At 42.2% G+C, this 14,963-nt stretch overlaps 1 protein-coding gene across 1 annotated transcript in view; it reads left to right on the plus strand.

Moving 5' to 3' along the window:
* LOC106604562 (leucine-rich repeat and immunoglobulin-like domain-containing nogo receptor-interacting protein 2) overlaps positions 1–14,963 on the plus strand; it is a 313,818-nt gene that overhangs the window by 50,301 nt on the left and 248,554 nt on the right. Inside the window, exon 2 of the mRNA XM_014199313.3 lies at positions 9,631–9,702. The gene's annotated coding sequence lies outside the window, so the exon portion shown is untranslated. The remainder of the gene's footprint in view (positions 1–9,630; positions 9,703–14,963) is intronic.

A 14,963-nucleotide genomic window follows, 5' to 3' on the forward strand; every position in this document is an offset into this window, starting at 1 on the left:
CAAGTGCAGTCGCAAAAACCATCAAGCACTATGATGAAACACTCTCATGAGGACCGCCACAGGAAAGGAAGACCCAGAGTTACCTCTGCTATAGAGGAAAAGTTCATTAGAGTTTCCAGCATCAGAAATTGCAGCCCAAATAAATTCTTTACAGAGTTCAAGTAACAGACATCTCAACATCAACTGTTCAGAGGAGACTGTGTGAATCAGGCCTCCATGGTCAAATTGCTGCAAAGAAACCACTACTGAAGGATATCAATAAGCAGAAGAGACTTGCTCGGTCCAAGAAACACGAGCAATGGACATCAGACCGGTGGAAATGTGTCCTTTGGTCTGGAGTCCAAATGTGTGATTTTTGGTTCCAACCGCTGTGTCTTCATGAGACGTGGTGTAGGTGAACGGATGATCTCTGCATGTGTATTTCCCACCATAAAGCATGGAAGAGGAGGTGTTATGGTGTGGGGGTGTTTTGCTGGTGACACTGTCTGTGATTTATTTAGAATTCAATGCACACTTAACCAGCACGGCTACCACAGCATTCTGCAGTGATACGCCATCCCATCTGGTTTGAGCTTAGAGGGACTTTGATTTGTTTTTCAACAGGATAATGACCCAACACACCTCCAGGCTGTGTAAGGGCTATTTTACCAACAAGGAGAGTGATGGAGTGCTGCATCAGATGACCTGGCCTGCACAGTCCCCGACCTCAACCAAATTGAGATGGTTTGGGATGAGTCAAACCGCAGAGGGATGGAAAAGCAGCCAACAAGTGCTCAGCATATGAATGAGTAGATGTTTATGATTGAATGAGAAGATGTTCTAAAACTTTTGACCTGTAGTGTACTGTACATCCTGTGACTTAATTGTATATAAAATAACCTCCAAATGGAATTCTAAAGACGCACATGGATAGTTGCATAACTGTTAGTGTAAAAGGTACAGGAATGGCCCGTGAGAACAGTTTGTTAAAAGCAAAACACATTAGTAACAGTACAGTACGTGTCAACTAGGCCTAATTGTCTTGAGTTTTATTGATGAAATATTGCTTGCTGACTTCAGTGTGTCCATGTGGAAATCCATAAACCGCACATGTCTTTTAAAGGCTGCGTTTTATGAATTATAAAACATAGAATACATAAAACATAGAATACATAACACACATCTCAAGTTGTTTTGCAGTGTGTTGTCATTGTGGTTTACTGTTACTGTCCTATAAAAGTTACTAAACTATGTAACACAAATAGGAGTGCTAAAACCTACTTTGTTCAAGTGAGAGGACCGGTTATGTCAGAATAAAACGCTCCTACCCTCCGTGCTACCTGGTGCCCATGAGTGGTTGAGGGTATGGGAGATGATGGTCCCAGGATTCTGCATAGTTTAGCCGTGCTAACAACTGAGCCGTCAATCTCCATGGTGGTGGACGATTTCTGAAGTCAACCACCATCTCCATGGTTTTATATGTGTTCAGTTCCAGGTTATTTGCGGCTGCACAAGACCACCAGGCAGGAAACCTCTCCACGGTACATGGACTTATCACCGTCGGTGATGAGACCAACCAGAGGGGGGTCACCTGGAATCTTGAGTACTTTGACAGAAGCATTGTTGGAGGTGTGGTCATTGACATAGAGTGAGTAGAGTAGAGGTGAGAGCACTCCTCCTTCCGGCGCTCCTGTGCTGAGGCATAGAGAGTCCGCAAAGTTTTTTTCTCTTGGGGTATGTCTGTATGAGTTTGGCACATCTACCCACTGGGATTTTTGCCCATTCTTCAAGGTAAAACTGCTCCATCTCCTTCAAGTTGCGTGGGTTCTGCTGGAAAACAGCAATCTTTGAAGTCATAAAATAGATTTTCAGTTGGATTGAGGTCTGGGCTTTGACTAGGCCATTCCAAGACATTTAAATGTTTCCCCTTAATCCACTCAATTGTTGCTTTAACAGTATGCTTAGGGTCATTGTCCTGCTGGAAGGTGAACCTCCATCCCAGTCTCAAATCTCTGGAAGACAAACAGTTTTACTCAAGAATTTCCCTGTATTTGGCTCCATCCATCATTCCTTCAATTCTGACCAGCTTCCCGGTCCCTGCCGATGGAAAAACATCCCCACAGCATGATGCTGCCACCACCATGCTTCACTGTGGAGATGGTGTTCTCGGGGTGATGGGAGATGTTAGGTTTGCGCCAGACATAGCGTTTTCCTTGGTGGCCAAAAACTCAATTTTAGTCTCATCTGACCAGAGTACCTTCTTCCGTATGTTTGAGTAGTCTCCCACATGCCTATTTTTTTCTTTAAGCAATGGCTTTTTTCTGGCCACTCTTCCGTAAAGCCCAGGTCTGTGGAGTGTACGGCTTAAAGTGGTCCTATGGACAGATACTCCAATCTCCGCTGTGGATCTTTGCAGCTCCTTCAGGGTTATCTTTGGTCTCTTTGTTGCCTCTGATTAATGCCCTCCTTGCTTGGTCCATGAGTTTTGGTGGGCAGCCCTCTCTTGGCAGGTTTGTTGTGATGCCATATTCTTTCCATTTTTTAATAATGGATTTAATGGTGCTCTGTGGGATGTTCAAAGTTCCGGATATTTTTTTATAACCCAACCCTGATCTGTACTTCTCCACAACTTTGTCCCTGACCTGTTTGGAGAGCTCCTTGGTCTTCATGGTGCCACTTGCTTGGTGGTGCCCCATTCTTAGTGGTGTTGCAGACTCTTGGGCCTTTCAGAACAGGTGTATGTATACTGAGATCATGTGACAGATCATGTGACACAGATTGCACACAGGTGGACTTTGTTTAACTAATTATGTGACTGCTGAAGGTAATTGGTTGCACCAGATCTTATTTAGGGGCTTCACAGCAAAGTGGGTGAAGACATATGCATGCACAACTTTTCCATGCATTTTTTGTTCTAAATCTTTAAAACAAGTCATTTTTTATTTAACGTCACCAATTTCAATTATTTTGTGTATGTTCATCTCATGAAATCCAAATAAAAATCCATTTAATTTACAGGTTGTAATGCAACAAAATAGGAAAAACGGCAAGGGGATGAATTATTTTGCAAGGCACTGTAGGAAAGCTGCCACGTGGAAAGCTGCAACGTGGAAAGCTGCAACGTGGAAAGCTGCGAGTCTTTGTTGATGTGCTCCGCCCTGCATTTCTACCAATGTCTCTTTAGCCATTTTCCTGTGTCAGTGTAGCAAAGCTCAGCAACTTTACCTTTCCTTGACGCCACATTTATAGCATTAAGGGAATCTGATGTTCTTTTGTACTCCAAATGTCTTATTCTGTGGCCTACATACTGTCTTCTCAGACGCAAAGCATGGATTTTGTTGGGAAATTTGACACTGTTTACAAATCCACTCCTGATACATTTTTTTTAAAACAGCAGAGATATCAATTAAAGTTGTATTTTTCCTGCTAAATCAATTGAGGCTGACTCCTGTTTCAGTTTAACAACTCATTATAAGTTTGATGATGACTGTGATTACTTAAAACTCCTGAAGCTATATGTATGACATCTAGTAGCTCGCAGCAAAGTACACGGTAGCAAAGCTCAATTTCCTTGCATGCTTAAAACCTTTTACAGCTAGGGGTTTCACTAGCGGAAAGTCCTGCGATATGGCTGAGCGCGAAATGTAAAACAAATTATTCGAAATATTTAACTTTCATACATTCACAAGTGCAATACACCAAATTAAAGTTTAACTTCTTGTTAATCTAGCCACCATGACAGATTTCAAAAAGGCTTTACGGCGAAAGCAAACCATGCTATTATCTGAGGACAGCACCCCATCAAACAAACACATGACCATCATAATTCAACCCGCCAGGCGCGACACAAAACTCAGAAATAACGATATAATTCATGCCTTACCTTTGAAGATCTTCTTCTGTTGGCACTCCAATATGTCCCATAAACATCAAATGTTATTTTTGTTCGATAAATTCCATCATTATATCTCCAAAATGTCCATTTATTTGGCGCGTTTGAATCAGAAAAACACCGGTTCCAACTCGCGCAACATGACTACAAAATATCTAATAAGTTACCTGTAATCTTGATCCAAACATTTCAAACAACTTTCCTAATACACCTTTAGGTATTTTTTAATGTAAATAATGAATAAAATTTAAGACGGGATAAACTGTGTTCAATACCGGACGAAAACAAAGTGGAGCGAGCTTTCAGGTCGCGCACCCCAACCACAACAGTACACTAGACTCGACCCTCGTTCTGAACAGCCATACTTCTTCATTACTCAAAAGAAAAACACCAACCAATTTCTAAAGACTGTTGACATCCAGTGTAAGTGATAGGAACTGCAAGCAAGTGCCTTAGAAATCTAGATCCACATAGAAACTCCATTGAAAACACTGTCACCCCCCAAAAACATACCAGGATGGTTTGTCCTCGGGGTTTCGCTTGTCAAATAAGTTCTGCTTTACTCACAGACATAATTTTAACAGTTTTAGAAACTTTAGAGTGTTTTCTATCTATATGCATATCCTAGCTTCTGGGCCTGAGTAGCAATCAGTTTACTTTGGGCACGCTTTTTATCCAAAATTCCGAATGCTGCCCCCTATCCCAAAAAAGTTAACGTTGCATATTACACAACTGAATATTCAACTGTACCTCAATCTCTCAACATCTTCATAAACAGAAGGGGCCTGCAAGAACAACAGGCCAACAAAAGCTTTGATGTCTGTGTCTGCAAGGCTTCCAGAAACTGCATTGTAATGTCTGACAGAATGCACAGACTGCTCCAAACAATGAGCTATGTGACGCTAATGCTAACTGAGGCCCTCATACGGTCTCTTGTTTACATTCTGGCTGTGACTGCGTCCCCCAAGAGTGACATTAGCTCTTCTCAGACACACTGGCTTTCAGCTCCATAAATAATATTCCTTTTTACTGGCCTTGGACTCCTGAGATGGCATTAGGGGCAAGACTATCAGACAGCGACAAAAAGCTCTCGAAGGTCATGTGAGATGGAGTTCAATAATTTAGTATAGACTTTTAATTTATTGGGATTTTCTTTTAAAACACAGCAGCTTGATGCAACCAATATGAGAAAAAGCAAAATGGAGTGTCAGGCTAGCTCTTAGCCCCGTGGTTACATCAAGGATACATCAAAAACTTCACAAGAAGCCAGTCTGACGATTGAGAGAAGGCCTCTCCAAAGGCACACTGTCTGAAGCGTGTAAATATCCTTGTGATGTGAAGATCTTATGCATATTCTCTCCTCCACCACAGCAAACTCCTTCATTATGAATAAGCATTATGAATGATAAATGACCGATAACTCGTGGAACCGATAACTCATTGCAGCCAAACAAGCACATTTGTTTTTGTTTTCTCATGTAAATGTTTTCTCAAGGACTACAAAGGGAAACCCAGACATGAGCTGCCCAGTGACGCGAGCCTACCAGACGAGCTAAATGCCTTTTATACTCGCTTTGAGGCAAGCAACACTGAAGCATGCACGAGAGCACCAGATGTTCTGGATGACTGTGTGATAACGCTTTCGATAGCCTATGTGAGCAACACCTTTAAACAGGTCAACATTCACAAAGATGTGGTGCCAGACTTATTACCAGGACCCGTACTCAAAGCATGCACGGACCAACTGGCAAGTGTCTTCACTGACATTTTCAACCTCTCCCTGACCAAGTCTGTAATACCTACATGTTTCAAGCAGACCACCATAGTCCGTGTGCCCAACGAAGTGAAGGTAACCTGCCTAAATGATTACCGCCCTGTAGCCCTCACGTCGGTAGAGATGAAGTGCTTTGAAAGGCTGGTCATGGTTAATATCAACAGCATCCTCCTGGATACCCTAGACTCACTCCAATTCGCATACTGCCCCAACAGATCCACAGATGATGCATTCTTAATCTCGCTCCACACTGCCCTTTCTCACCTGGACAAAAGGAACACCTCTGTGAGATTGCTGTTCATTGACTACAGATCAGCATTCAACACCATAGTGCCCATGAAGCTCATCACTAAGCTAAGGACCCTGGGACTAAACAACTCCCTCTGCAAGTGGGAGGTGGACTTCCTGATGGGCCACCCCCAGGTGTTAAGGGTAGGCAACAACACATCTGCCATGCTGATCCTCAACACTGGGGCCCCTCAGGGGTGTGTACTTAGTCCCCTCCTGTACTCCCTGTTCACCCATGACTGTGAGGCCGAACACGACTCCAACACCATCATTACGTTTGCTGACGACACAACAGTAGTAGGCCTGATCCCCGACAACGATGAGACAGCCTTTTTCGAGGAGGTCAGAGAACTGTCAGTGTTGTGCCAGGACAACACCCTCTCCCTCAATGTGAACAAGACAAAGGAGCTGATCATGGACTACAGGAAAAGGCTGGCCGAACAGACCCCCATTCACATCACCGGGCTGTAGTGGAGTGGGTCGAGAGATTCAAGTTCCTTGGTGTCCACATCACCAAAAAACTATCACGGTCCAAACACACTAAGACAGTCGTGAAGAGTGCACGACAAAACCTTTTCCCCCTCGGAGACTGAAAAGATTTGTCATGGGTCCCCAGATCCTAAAAAAGTTCTACCCGACAACCATCGAGAGTATTCTGACCAGTTCAATCACCGCCTAGTACATGTATGGCAACTGCTCGGCATCTGACCGTAAGGCGCTACAGAGGGTAGTGCGTACGGCCCTGTACATCACTGGAGACAAGCTTCCTGCAATCCATAATATGCAGTGTCAGAGGAATGCCCATAATATGATCAGTGGCTCCAGTCACCCAAGTCATGGACTGTTTTCTCTGCTACCGCACGGCAAGCGGTACCGAAGTCTAGGACCAAAAGGTTACCTAACAGCTTCTAACCCCAAGCCATAAGACTGCTGAACAATTAATAAAATGGCCACCGGAATATTGACATTTTTACATTGCCCCCCCCCCTCCATTTGTTTTGTACACTTCTGCTACTTGCTATTTATTATCTATTCCTAGTCACTTCACCCCTACCTACATGTACAAATGACTTCAACTAACCTGTACCTCCGCACACTGACTCGGTACCGGTACCCCCTATACATAGCCTCGTTATTGTGTTACTTTTTATCATTTTTTAATTTAGTTTATTTGGTAAATATTTTCTTAACTGTTCTTGAACTACCCTGTTGGTTAAGGGCTTGTAAGTAAGCATTTCACTGTAAGGTCTACACTTGTTGTATTTGGCGCATGTGACAAAATAAAGTTTCTTTTGATTGTGAGTGACCTGCAGGAGCCGTCTTTAATGGACTTTGGAGCATTGTGTTTTCTACTGTAGCAACAAATCTTTCAACACAACATCCAATCTCTAACATAGAGAACTACTACTACTAGTATAATAACCTATCCTCTGGCATAGCTCATAGGGTCTTTGAGCCATGCAAGCCTCTACAACTATGAGAAGTTCACATAGAGAGAGAATTTGAAATACAATCAAAACTACAATACGGAAAACTGCACTACAATGCAATCCTATATCGAGCAGAGTCTGGCTGAATCTGTGGAACGAGAATGCACAATCACATTCACACTGAACCGAGGAAGAGAGAGAATGAGTGAAACAATGAGATTTGATGAGCGAAAGAGAACACAAAGAGAATAATGGAGTGAAATATAGATAGAGAAAGAAGGGAAACAGGAGGGAGGGAGGTAAGGTATGCAGGGCCAGAAACTGCAAAATGCTGCAAAGCTCCAGGACAGCAGAGACTATGCAGTGGGCCATAGCAGAGAGAGAGTGGCTGAATGGAAAATCTCCATGGTGTTGAGTTAAAAGATGGACCCCATGCAGGCCTTTGGGTGAGGAGAGACTCGCAAGATGATTAGCACACTTGGGGAAAGCCTGTTTGGGGCTGAAATGTAGATGGAGCTAGCTAGAAAATAACAGTACTTTCCTCCCAGCCCTCTCTAACATACTTCAGCCCTAACAGAGGCAAGCCTGTGTATTTTCAATGAGTAATCCTTTTCAATTGACCAGCACTTGTGTTGGGCTATGCTCTTTATTGGCTGTTGGCTCTGTAGTGGGTGGACTGAAAATAAATTTAGATAGTATCCTCATCGACAGAGTCCAGCTAGAATGGAAACAGATAACAATGGAAACACTTAACATTATGGTCAATTGACAGACACTTTAATTCATAGCAACTTGCAGAACAGATTCAGTATTTCGCCCAGGTGGGAATCAATCCCACAACCCTGGTGTTGCAAGCACCACATTCCAGCCAACTGAGCCCCCTGAACCACCAACCTTCTCCCCACCCATATGAATGCCTCACAATCTGGGCAACCTCTCTCCTCTGAGCCTTCTCCACTGGGGGACAGAGTCATTGACGAGTGAAGATCTCAAGCCCAATTCTAGGGCACCGCCATGACAGTCTTAGTCTGGCTGCCCACCCTATCCCCCAACCATTACAGACACCATCCTTCCCCTCATCCATCCATCCCTTCCTCCCCCTGTCTATCCCTCTCTCTGGGGGATGAGAGTGGGGCCAGACATAGCCAGACGGAGCCAGCAGCTGTGTCCATCCACCTGTGCCAAACCCCACCAGTCTGCACGCTGAAACCTCTGCAGGCTACCTTTTAAAGGCGTAAAGAAAAGCTACCAAAAACTAGACCCAGTCATTAAAAGGCTTGTGTCAGAAAGCCTCTGCTCTATTTCACTCTACCTGTCATACACATTTCTGCTGGCTCATAACTTTCCGGGCAACAGTGCAAGTGAGCTCATTTTTACCCTGAGACTGTCAAAAAGTCTCCCCTTTTTATATTTTCAGTGAGAGGCAGACTTTTTCTATTCTGTCTTTTCTCTTCATTTCAAATGCAACACGGTGAAACATAAGAGACGTGGTTATGTTGGGGTGGGAAATATAAAGAGCACGAAGCTGCCAAGTGCAATACGAAAAGAGGAGATCAATGGCCATATCACTGTCAGATATTCAAAACAGTTTAGCAGTAATGAGGGCATGGCGTTCCACGACTATGCTGTCGTATAATAACATTTGCTGTGGAGGAAATAACAAGGTAACACATAGCTGGTTGTTAGATGCAGGATAATTTCCAGAGGAGAATATACTGTACTTTAGTTCTAAAGGCTGGTTTCCATGACAGGTTAAACACATGGGCCTGGAATAAAACACATTTTTCAACGGAGCAATTCCATAGGCATGGTTTTTAGTCCAGGCTTAGGCTTAATATGGGTCAGGGAAACTTCAAGTCACATTTTAAAAATCTCCATTCTGCACAACGACAGTGTATCTAACCAACACTATCTAATGTGTGGTAGGAAATCAATCTAAAAAAATGTAAGAAAAATAAATAAATGTGCCTGTTTGTTTCATTCTCATTACGTTTTTTAGTTCACTCTAGTGTTATTTAGTTCTCTATTGTTTTTTAGTTCACTCTATTGTAAACTCTACAGTCTGCGTATTTTATCTCATTCTCCGTCTTTTAAGAAATAATGGCTCTCGAGAGAAGTTGCTAGACACTGTTGGAAAGCTCTTGGATGACTTCGTGTCCAGTGAACTGACAGGCTAAATCTCTGAGCTCTCCTACCATTAACATATCATCTCAACCATTAAGGATATCCTGACACTAACTCTGCCCTTCTCTTTCTCTGCCTTTCAGACTGACTCTTCAATGGTCCCTCATCTTCTCTAGCCAGAAAGGAACCATGTTGTCCGCCCATGTTTTGATATGGTAAGTTGCCTGGTTACGTCAGTGTTATGCAGGGGTAGATTCGTCCAGAGGGCTAAAACGGCACAATATTCACACTATGATTACATATTTTGATAGTCAAGTTTGCCCTGATTATTCATCCTTGGCGTCATAGCCCCACCAAAAAATGTAAGTTAATCATAGACTGTACACAATTGGCCACAGCCACTAAATACTTTATTACAGAAGAAAAAAATATATTTTCTACTTGGCAGCACCGATTAAGGGGGAAGATGTGCGATATAGTCAGAGTTGATTAAAAGCAACTTCAATCTGCTATGTTTTGCCTCTTCACCCTTGTTGTTACTGCTTGTTATAAGAAAAGGAAAAAGCAGTGGGTGGCTTTTCAAAGGTGTGTGTGTGTGTGTGTGTGTGTGTGTGTGTGTGTGTCTTCACACAGGTTTCAAATACTAATATATGCATGCTAACAGTGGAAGCAAATTAAAAAATGACACAGCCTTGACATCCATATGTCAAGTCAAATCAAAGTTTATTTGTCACGTGCGCCGAATACAACAGGTGTAGACCTTACAGTAAAATGCTTACTTACAGGCTCTAACCAATAGTGCAAAAAAGGTATTAGGTGAACAATAGGTAAGTAAAGAAATAAAACAACAGTAAAAAGACAGGCTATATACAGTAGTGAGGCTATAAAAGTAGTGAGGCTACATACAGACACCGGTTAGTCAGGCTGATTGAGGTAGTATGTACATGTAGATATGGTTAAAGTGACTATGCATTCTATGTTCCCACATTGTACTGGGAATGGTAGGACATTGTACATTGGGACAGAGACACTGGCACAGCACACAGCCAATTACTCCTGTACTGAGAGTTTATACCCGTTTTTCTCTGTTTATATTGGTGTCAGAGAGTAAGAAAGTCACTGATTCTACAATAATAATAATGTGTTTTCTTTCCATTGATGACTGCAGTGTGCAGGGGTGTTTTTACAATAGGTTAAAGCAATGTCAGCACAATAACTGTTCGACAGCAGCTTCGTGAAATGGGTTTCGATGGCAGAGCAGCCGCACACAAGCCTAAGATCACTCTGTTCAATGTCAAGCGTCGACTGGAGTGGTGTAAAGCTTGCTGCCATTGGACTCTGGAGCAGTGGAAACACGTTCCCTGTAGTGATGGATCACGCTTCACCATCGTGCAGTCCGACGGACAAATCTAGATTTGGAGGATGCCAGGAGAACGCTACCTGTCCCAATGGATAGTACGAACTGTAAAGTTTGGTGGAGGAATAGTGGTCTGAGCTGTTTTTCATGGTTCATGCTTGGCACCTTAGCTCCAGTGAAGGGAAATCTTAACGCTACAGCATACAATGACATTCTAGATGATTCTGTGTTTCCAACTTCGTGGCAAGGCCCTTTCTTGTTTCAGCCTGACAATGCCCATGTGCACAAAGCGAGGCCCGTACTGAAATGGTTTGTCGAGATCGATGTGGAAGAACTTGACTGGTCTGCACAGAGCACTGACCTCAACCCCATCGAACACCTGCGAGCCAGGCTTAATAGCCCAACATCAGTGCCCGACCTCACTATTGCTCTTGTGGGTGAATAGAAGTACGTCCCGGTAGCAATGTTCCAACATCTAGTGGAAAGCCTTCCCAGAAGAGTGAAGGCTGTTATAGCAGCAAAGGGGGGACCAACCTCATATTAATGCCGATGATTTTGGAATGAGATGTTTGACGAATAAGTGTCCACATACTTATGGTAATGTAGTATGCTATACTTCTTCTAAAAAGGAAAAAGAACTCTGCAAAGAGCGTTTGTCCCGAAACTGAAGGCCCCGCATCACTGTTACAGGCTCAATGCCATAAATAGGTCGATAGCAGTAAAAATGACACACATGCACCTACAGTAATCCCTGTATTTTACATCCATACAGATGCTGGGGATATGAATTTCCTGTTTTGTAGCCAGATAAAGTTTGCTATCTGAAATACAAATAGATGTGCCCTGTAAAAGATTAATAAGGCTGTCACTGACTAAAATTGGAGCATGGGTCCCCTTTGATGAAGGCAATGGCAGAATTCAAATGTGAGAGGAAAACCCAATGTTCTCTCTGATAACATCCTATAACAACAATCAACTTTGATGTTGGAATTATAACAGTGTCTGGTTTGTTTTGGGGGAACATCTATACCAAGACAACCACAATGCTCCAGGATGGACTAAAAGGACCATAATTTGATCCCTGTTGTTGCTGCGAAATGTCCTGCACAGCAAGAAATGCAAACTTGTAGACTATTCAATGTTTAAAAAGGCTTATAAAGTTTATAATTTCCACTTTAACACTTCAGACTTGTTTTTCCGTAATTAAAAATGGCTCAACTCCTACAGAAAATGTCCATTAATTAAAATCCACAAAATAATTCACCTTTCCTGCTGTGGAATTATTTTCCTGCTGTAGCAAACTGGCTCAAATTAAGATCCTACATCTGAAAATGTCATTGAATGTATACTATACCTTAGGAGTATGCATATCCTAAACCCTAATACAGATATTTACCTGTCACGGTAAGCTGCTAATCACATCTTTGCACATTTCACTTCATCAGCTGTTGTTATTTTTAGAGCGCTCCCTTATCTTTTTTTCTCCTGTGAGGGAATGTAGTGACGCGACAGCAGCACTATTGGTAATCAGCAGCCGTACTACTGTTTTAAACCCAGCTAAAGCCTTTGAGGAGACCATTGAACATGGGCAATGATCTCTAAAGGACGGGCGGCTCTACCGCGGCTCAGCGGCAACATTACAGCAAATGCTGCAGGGAAATCTCCCCCATAATGCCCCTCGTGAGCATCCTCCTCCTGTGGAGATGGAAGCCTTAAAGCCATGGTAGGAAAAAAGCTTCTTACTACCTTAGAAGACGCTGAAACCTATTAGACGTTGTATCTGGGCACCCTATATCAAATTAGCACCTCATGTTCATCTTCCGTCAGATAAAAGCAGCATATAACCAGGGGTACTCCATTGTCATACTTGAGTAAAAGTAAAGATACCTTAATAGAAAAGGACTCAAGTAAAATTGAAAGTCCGCCAGTAAAATACTACTTGAGTAAACGTATTTGGTTTTAAATATACTTAAGTATCAAAAGTAAATGGAATTGCTAAAATGTACTTAAGTATCAAAAGTACAAGTAAAAGTATAAACCATTTAAAATTCCTTATATTAAGCAAACCAGAGGGCACAATTATCTTGTTATTTTTTTATTGACAGATAGCCAAGGGCACACTCCAACACTCAGACATAATTTACAGACAAATCCTTTTCATTCAGTGAGTCCGCCAGATCAGGCAGTAGGGATGACCAGGGATGTTCTCTTGATAAGAGTGTGAATTGGACCATTTTCCTGTCAAAATGTAATGGGTTTTTTTGGGTGTCAGGGAAAATGTATGGAGTAAAAAGTACATACTTTTTTTTTTAGGAATGTAGTGAAGTAAAAGTTGACAAAGATATGAATAGTAAAGTACAGTCCAGATACCCCAAAGAATGAATAAAGTAGTACTTTAAAGTTGTTTTACTTTATTTAACTAGGCAAGTCAGTTAAGAACAAATTCTTATTTTCAATGACAGCCTAGGAACAGTGGGTGTCACGTCCTGACCAGTATAAGGGGTTATTTGTTATTGTAGTTTGGTCAGGACGTGGCAGGGTGTGTTTGTTTAGAGTGTTTCGGGGTTTGTTGGGCTATGTTCTTGTTAGTCTATTTCTATGTGGTGTTCTAGTATGTCTATTTCTATGTGGTGTTTGTTGGGTTGACCTTCAATTGGAAGCAGCTGCTCCTAGTTGCTTCTAATTGAAGGTCCCATTTAAGAGGGGTGTTTTTCTATTGGATTTGTGGGTAGTTGTTTCTTGTTTAGCTGTGTGCCTGACAAGACTGTTTATCGTTGTTATTTTTGTATACTTTTGTTTTTCCTTCTTTCTGCCGAATAAAAGAAGATGAGTATACACATTCCCGCTGCATTTTGGTCAAATCCTTACGACACCTGTGACAGTGGGTTAACTGCCTTGTTCAGGTGCAGAATGACAGATTTTTACCTTGTCTGCTCGGGAATTCGATCCAACTTTTCGGTTACTAGTCCAATGCTCAAACCACTAGGCTACCTGCCGCCTTAAGAACTACAACACTGCATATAACAGATAATGCATAACACAGTAGTATTTGAATAACAATAATCAATGGGGTAATATTATGTTACAGTCAGCCAGCTTTGCCTATTATTAGAACATGACAATCATATTTGCGGCTCTGTACTGCATATAGTAATTTCTATTACATTATACCTGAGTATATTTACAGTTGAAGTCGGAAGTTTACATAAACCTTAGCCAAATACATGTAAACTCAGTTTTTCACAATTCCTGACATTTAATCCTAGTAAAAATTCCCCGTCTTAGGTCAGTTAGGATCACCACTGTATTTTAAGAATGTGAAATGTCAGAATAATAATAGAGAGAATGATTTATTTCAGCTTAACATTTTTTCATCACATTCCCAGTGGGTCAGACGTTTACATACGCTCAATTAGTATTTGGTAGCATTGCCTTTAAACTGTATCTTTGGTCAAACGTTTCAGGTAGCCTTCCACAAGATTCTCACTTGTTGTCCTTAAGCCATTTTGCCACAACTTTGGAAGTGTGCTTGGGGTCACTGTCCATTTGGAAGACCCATTTGCGACCAAGTTTTAACTTCCTGGCTGATGTCTTGAGATGTTGCTTCAATATATCCACATAATTTTCCTCCCTCATGATGCCATCTATTTTGTGAAGTGTACCCGTCCCTTCTGCAGCAAAGCACCCCCACAACATGATGCTGCCCCCCCCCCCCCCCCCCCGTGCTTCACAGTTGAGATGGTGGTCTTCGGCTTGCGAGCATCCCCTTTTTTCCTCCAAACATAACGATGGTCATTATGGCCAAACAGTTCTATTTTTGTTTTATCAGACCAGAGGACATTTCTCCAAAAAGTACGATCTTTGTCTCCATGTGCAGTTGTAAACCATAGTCTGGATTTTTTTATGGCGGTTTTGGAGCAGTGGCTTCTTCCTTGCTGAGCGGCCTTTCAGGTTATGTCGATATAGGACTCGTTTTACTGTGGATATAGATACTTTTGTACCGGTTTCCTACAACATCTTCACAAGGTCCTTTGCTGTTGTTCTGGGATTGATCTGCACTTTTCTCACCAAAGTACGTTAATCTCTAGGAGACAGAACGCATCTCCTTCCTGAGCGGTA

Source organism: Salmo salar, chromosome 05 (assembly GCF_965601325.2).
Source record: "Salmo salar chromosome 05, fSalSal1, whole genome shotgun sequence".
Lineage (NCBI taxonomy): Eukaryota > Metazoa > Chordata > Actinopteri > Salmoniformes > Salmonidae > Salmo > Salmo salar.